Source organism: Schistocerca piceifrons, chromosome 4 (genome assembly GCF_021461385.2).
Source record: "Schistocerca piceifrons isolate TAMUIC-IGC-003096 chromosome 4, iqSchPice1.1, whole genome shotgun sequence".
Lineage (NCBI taxonomy): Eukaryota > Metazoa > Arthropoda > Insecta > Orthoptera > Acrididae > Schistocerca > Schistocerca piceifrons.
The window spans coordinates 468732106-468739146 of record NC_060141.1 but is presented as its reverse complement, the minus strand read 5'-3'; the positions used below and the strand labels follow the sequence as shown (position 1 = coordinate 468739146).

The following is a 7041-nucleotide window of genomic DNA, read 5'->3' as shown; positions in this document are numbered from 1 at the left end:
ATACAATACCTTAAAGGCAGCGCCAAAGATTAAATTGAGAGGGATGTAGAATATAATCTCTGTAATGTTCATACTGGATTCTCTTTCGTTTCATACTCCAAGAAGGAGTTAAGATTCACTTTCGATTGTTATCTTGTCGAGGATGGGCCTAATTTGTGGTGTGTGTGGAAAGGTAGCCATCTTGTTAGTATTTATGGTTTGTGCGACGAGGAGAGAAAATAGTGAGAAGTATCTAAGTTTTACGAGAATTATTTAAAGCGACGTAGCATTGTATTCCTTGATTTCCATCGTCTTCGTGAAGTAAACCGATGCCGACTTAGGGAGACACACGGTCTACAAAGAGAAGAACATCGATGGCGACTAAAGAATTAATATTGTGGCAGAAGGACTAATTCTACGTCTAAGATGAGAACTCTGATTAAATCAACAATGACGTAGAATTCAAAAATGTAATTAATCGGAATTGTAAACTATATTAAAGGCAAATTTCAGTCAGCACTGAATTTGTCCACATTCAAGCCGGTCAGTACAGTCCGTAACAAAAAAAGCCTGTCAAAAACTCTAAAGTTACAGTTCCATACCCATAATTTTTTTCTCTTTTAAAAAAATCAATAAATTTAATTTTTTTATTTATTTCGCCACAATGTGACGCACCATGTAAATTTCGAAGGCATGTTGAGACACATTAGATGTTAGACGGTTGCAGCGATGTTAGCTCTACAAACGGTTACGTTTCTCCATGCAGCAAAAAACAAAAAAACAAAAAAAAAAGAGAGACGGACGCTTTCTTTGATTAAATCTAGGGCAAAGTGCATGCCTAACTTTGACGAAGTTCCTTATTACACTACGAAATTTTATTGACAAATAAACTAGGTAAAAGAAAATTTGATAGCGTCATACCGGCCTAACAAATTTTCTTTTAAGAAGTTTATTTGTCAAGTAAAATTTCGTAGTGTAATAAGGAACTTCGTCAAAGTCAGACGTCATACCGGCCTAAACAACGGCCTTGCCGCAGTGATAACACCGGTTCCCGTCAGATCACCGAAGTTAAGCGCTGTCGGGCTGGGCTAGCGCTTGGATGGGTGACCATTCGGTCTGTCGAGCGCTGTTGGCAAGCGGGGTGCACTCAGCCCATGTGACGCAAACTGAGGAGCTACTTGACTGAGAAGTAGCGGCTCCGGTCTCGGAAACTGACATACGGCCGGAAGAGCGGTGTGCTGACCACATGCCCCTCCATACCCGCATCCAGTCACGCCTGAGGACTGAAGATGACACGGCGGCCGGTCGGTACCGTTGGGCCTTCCAAGGCCTGTTCGGACAGAGTCATACCGGCCTACACATCTATCCTGGAACGCAGCACCAACTGCAAGTTGCCTGTCTAACAGCTTCCAGGCGAAACAATAATGTGATTTACAATATTGCGCGTAACTATGGACGGAATTTTAAGATTTAAATGCTGTCATAATCATTAAGAGGCACAATATTATGTTAAAAGTTGAACACAGTAAGACAAATCTTACAGTTAGGAACCGTGTGTTTGTCATGAGGCAGCATAACTGACGGCTCGCAAATACCCGGACTTTTCTCAGCCAGTATTTGAGAATGAGAGCACTCAGCAATTTCCAATAAACTATGCACACAATTTCAAACCCTTACAAAACTTTTTCTCGATGACACCCTCACAAAATAATGAAAGGAAAGAAACTTTATCGCTTACTACATTTTAGCTGTCAGTGTAGTAAAACTTAAGCACCAGACGTAGCTGTTCGCAACGCAGTTTGCAGACAGTATCCACGTATACCACTGAATGAACATGCAAAATTAAATCATTGTACAAAACATTGTTCAGAAAATACGGCACCATAAACATTTAGATGCGTGGAATACTCGCTTTTTGGTTAAAATGGAGCGAAGATGACTCAGACCATATTCCTACAGTGATTCATAAGAGCACTTGGGGACTTCCGGCAATGATTTCAAACCTTCTCTATACTTATTCTCGCTTACATGCTCAACGTCAAATATTTAACACATTAACTCGTTTTTAATCAGAGACCCGAAGCAGTCATGTACATGGCAGTTCGATTCTTTAAAGAATCGGAGGTTTACTGGTTTTAACAGAAAACATGTTTCTACGGTTGATTGGTTGATTTGATGGAAGGGACCAAAGAGCGAGGTCATCGGTCCCATCCAAAGGATGGAGAAGGAAGTAGGCAGTGTCCTTTCAAAGGAACCAATCCGGCATTTGCCTGAAGCGATTTAGGGAAATCGCAGAAAGCCTATCTCAGGATGGCCGGACGCGGGTTTGAACCGTCGTCCTCCGGAATGCGAGACCAGTTGGCTAACGTCTGCCCCACCTAGCTCGGTCATGTAGGACAACATGGATAGGGAATCAACAAATCTAAGGGACACTCAGTAAGTAACGTTTGAAAAGATGTCTTTGGATGCAGAGCTGAAGCGCATGGGATTAGTTTGTGGCCGGCCAGAGTGGCCGAGCGGTTCTAGGAGCTGGGCGACCGATACAGTCGCAGGTTCGAATCCTGCCTTGGGCATGGATGTGTGTGATGTCCTTAGTTAGGTTTAAGTAGTTCTAAGTTCTAGGGGACTGATGACCTCAGAAGTTAAGTCCCATAGTGCTCAGAGCCATTTCAACCATTCGATTAGTTTGTGAGACAAGAAGATGAGACATTCTGTGACAGCCTTCCAAGTGGTGCTGACATTGTGTAGAGATTAAATTTGTGTATCTGTCCTGTTTCTGTTTGGTACGTTCTGTTACTCTGTTGATATTTGTTTTATTACTGCACAAAAGACGATTAATAATCACGGAATACACACGGACAGATCGAATAAGACATGAAATCATTATGCTGCAAGGTCGTATTTTTTAATGCCTCGCGTCTAGTCAATTCAGAGTAGACCGTCAAACATGGGTTTACCACCAAGAACGCTGTCTTAATATACTGCACGTAGTGATCAAGTCGTTCAAAGATGCGTTACATACCACACATATACCTGGTAGGTAGAAAGCCCGCAAACGATTGTCGCAACGTACTTACAGCAAGTGGAGTGCATTCAATGATGGAAGCTACAGCAATGCAAAGGCTTTATAAACACAGGTTTGCGTGTACGTTATTGTTCTCAGTTTGGTGTTATTTCATTGAGGCAATGGTTTTGTGGCCTACTGGGACTTTATGTGAAATATACGACATGGATCGAACGTGACCGGCAGCATTCTGCAGTCGCATTCGGGGGGATGGTGGTGCAGAAGGCCGCCCAGCCATCCACATTTATATTTTCGATGCCCAACAGCACTTGAGGCAAACGACAGGATAGTTCGTTATAAAACGACACAATCGCTTATCTTCAGTATCCCTTTCCTACTCTGAACATGTGATCAGTTTCCAATGGTTCGTCAATGGAATGTTAAACCATAATCATCATTTACTTCATCTTCTTCTTCTTCCTCCTCCTTCCTCCTCCGCCTCCTCCTCCTCCTCCTCGTCTTCCTCCTTTTTCTTCTTCGTTTTGAACGTCTGACGAACACTGTACCATATGTTGTGAATGTATGCTTGATAGTACGTTTGTGTGCCTGATGGTGTACTTGAAAACGACAATGGCTCCGAAGTTGACCACCTGCAAAGTATTATGAAAATATCTCCCCGCAGGAAAAATGATTTCATTTAATAACTGCATATTTGGTGCTCACCCACTCGCAAAGAATTATGTAGAATCATATTGCCGCTCCTTAGTCACAAATCCCGTAAGAAGTTCAGCGGAAATATCTAACTGATGAGTTTGTACTGTGTTAGCCTGACAGCCCTGTTGAGCACAGCTGCATATATGCTATTTCTTTCGAAAAAAGATAGTAATTAACACACATACTAACACAGAAGATAATGTTTCTTATTTCTTAACGGCAATAACACGTTAAAGGAATACTATGCAGTAAAAGAAGAAACCGGCCAAACACGAGAGACTTTGATGGACTATAACCCGCTCTTTGGCTGTAATGACAGGCTACTTTCGCAAAAGAGCTTATAGCCCTTCACTACGCAACGTGCACAGTATAACTGAGAGATGGTATACAAGAGAGCGTGCGAATGCCAGCGGCTACAACGAACCTTGGTTGCACTTGCAGCGTGCTACAGGCTCAAAGCTATATACAGCAGACCGTTCGACGAAATGCTTGTCCAGCAGCGCCAAGGTCGTGCTGCGTACACTCCAGAGAAATTACAATGGTGCCCTCCCCATGTTAGGCTGGGACAACAGGCAGTTGTTTCCAGTACAGTCTCCCTGTGTCAAAAAAAATTATCTTGAACGTTGCGAGTGAACAGTGAAAATTGGGCGAACGTCCTATTTTTCTTTCTTTTTGTTAAAAATAGAAAACAAATGGGCGCAAGCAATGTGTGGACGCGAAGCGTCGGAATCTGCCATTCCACACTTGATTATGAAATAAGGAGAAACAAGGCATATGGTATGCGTCTGTCAAACGTAAATTGTGCAGTGCTGAATATGATTATCAAAAGAGGAAGTCAGTGAACAATGAATGAAAGTAAGGAAGGGAGATTACGGCTTATGTCCCATCTATGATGAGGTTATTAGAGATGGGGCAAAAGCTCAGATTATGGAAGCATTGGGGAATGAAATCGGCCATCACCTTTTCAACTGAACCAGCATGGTATTCGTCTTAAGCTATTTAGGAAAACGTAAATCTGGATGGCCAAACGTCAGGCTGAACCAATATCCCCCCAAACTCAAGTCCATTGTCCAAGCACTCCGCTACCTCGGTTTGAATAAACAGGCGGAATTAGATTTTTAATTTACAGTTTAAGCACTTGTAAAACAGTTTTTATGGGCTCATCCCGAAGAAATCAGTTTATTCGCATTATTGCATTTTGGGGCCGCTGAATAAACTTTTATGCTTCATTAGCAAAATATTCCACAGTGAGTAACTGAAAATGGCGGTAAGCACAGATACGTTCTCATTAGCTACATACATCTTGCCATGAACACAGTACTCTACTGACCATTAAAATTGCTACACCACGAAGATGACGTGCCACAGACGCGAAATTTAACCGACAGGAAGAAGATGCTGTGATATGCAAATGATTAGCTTTTCAGAGCATTCACACAAGGTTGGCGCCGATAGCGACACCTACAACATGCTGACAAGAGGAAAGTTTCCAACCGATTTCTCACACACAAACAGCAGTTGATCGGCGTTGCCTGGTGAAACGTTGTTGTGATGCCTCGTGTAAGGAGGAGAAATGCGTACCATCACGTTTCCGACTTTGATAAAGGTCGGATTGTAGCCTACCACGATTTCGGTTTATCGCATCGCGACATCGCTGCTCGCGTTGGTCGAGATCCAATGACTGTTAGCAGAATACGGAATCGGTGGGCTAAGGAGGGTAATACGGAACGCCGTGCTGGATCCCAACGGCCTAGTATCACTAGCAGTCGAGATGACACGCATCTTATCCGCATGGCTGTAACGGATCATGCAGCCACCTCTCGATCCCTGAGTCAACAGATGGGGACGTATGCAAGACAACAACCATCTGCACGAACAGTTCGACGACGTTTGCAGCAACATGGACTACCAGATCGGAGACCATGGCTGCTGCTACCCTTGACGCTGCATCACACACAGGAAAGCCTGTGACGGTGTACTCAACGACGAACCTGGGTGCACGAATGGCAAAACGTCATTTTTTTCGGATGAATCCAGGTTCTGTTTACAGCATCATGATGGTCGCATCCGTGTTTGGCATTGTCACAGTGAACGCACATTGGAAGCGTGTATTCATCATCGCCATACTGGCTTATCACCCGGCGTGATGGTATGAGGTGCCATTGGTTACACTTCTCGGTCACCTCTTGTTTGCATTGACGGCACTTTGAACAGTGGACGTTACATTTCAGATGTGTTACGACCCGTGGCTCTACCCTTCATTCGATCCCTGCGAAACCCTACATTTCAACAGGTTAACGTACGACCGCATGTTGCAGATGCTGTACGGGCCTTTCTGGATACAGAAAATGTTCGACTGTTGCCCTGGCCAGCACATTCTCCAGATCTCTCACCAATTGAAAACGTCTGGTCAATGGTGGCCGAGCAACTGGCTCGTCACAATACGCTAGTCACTACTCTTGATCAACTGTGGTATCGTGTTGAAGAAACATGGGCAGCTGTACCTGTACACGCCATCCAAGCTCTATTTGACTCAATGCCCAGGCGTATCAAGGCCGTTATTACGGCCAAAGGTGGCTGTTCTGGGTACTGATTTCTCAGGATCTGTACACCCGAATTGCGTGAAAATGTATTCACGTGTCAGGTCTAGTATAATATATTTGTCCAATGAATACCCGGTTATCATCTGCATTTCTTCTTGGTGTAGCGATTTTAATGGCCAGTAGTGTATGTTAAATACTCTTGGCGGTAGCTCATTAAATTCAAGATCGCGCCACTGTTCAGATATCAACAACCAATGTAAACGGTTTTCTGAAGTCTAACAATCTGAACCAGCAAAATAAGTATTTTATAACAGAACACAGTTGTAGCAGTTAAAAGCGGAAAGCCAGTATACAACACGTCTGGAGAATTTTAACTGCGAAAAACATTCCATGTTACTCAGTTTAGCATTTGTGAAAACAAACACTCCAAGTCGAACACAACTGATTCGCAACAGCGTATAGAGAGCCACCTAGCAGCAAAACCTGTTACTAACACCACACCAGCCGCTGGAAAGGGATTTTACTACTTTTCTGAGTCCGTCATAGTACAGATAACACTAGTTGATAATAGTGCCTTTGCTTTGAGAACGCATTTCACGACAGTACTATTGCGACAAAAACGTACTGAATTGCTCTATAATAAGGGGTGGCCCTAAACAACAGCGGACTGCTACTTGCGATTGCTTCCATTCTTAACTTCTTACGTGTGCCCACAATAATTTTTTTTAACAGCAAACTCTACAGTGCTTTCATGTAAAACACGAGACGAAGGCATTTGCAGACTTTTTCTGATCTTGAAGG

General features: G+C 43.3%; 1 pseudogene; it reads left to right on the top strand.

The window, feature by feature from the left end:
- The first annotated feature begins 996 nt into the window (after positions 1–996).
- LOC124796535 lies at positions 997–1114 on the top strand (annotated as a pseudogene).
- The last annotated feature ends 5927 nt before the right edge of the window (positions 1115–7041 follow it).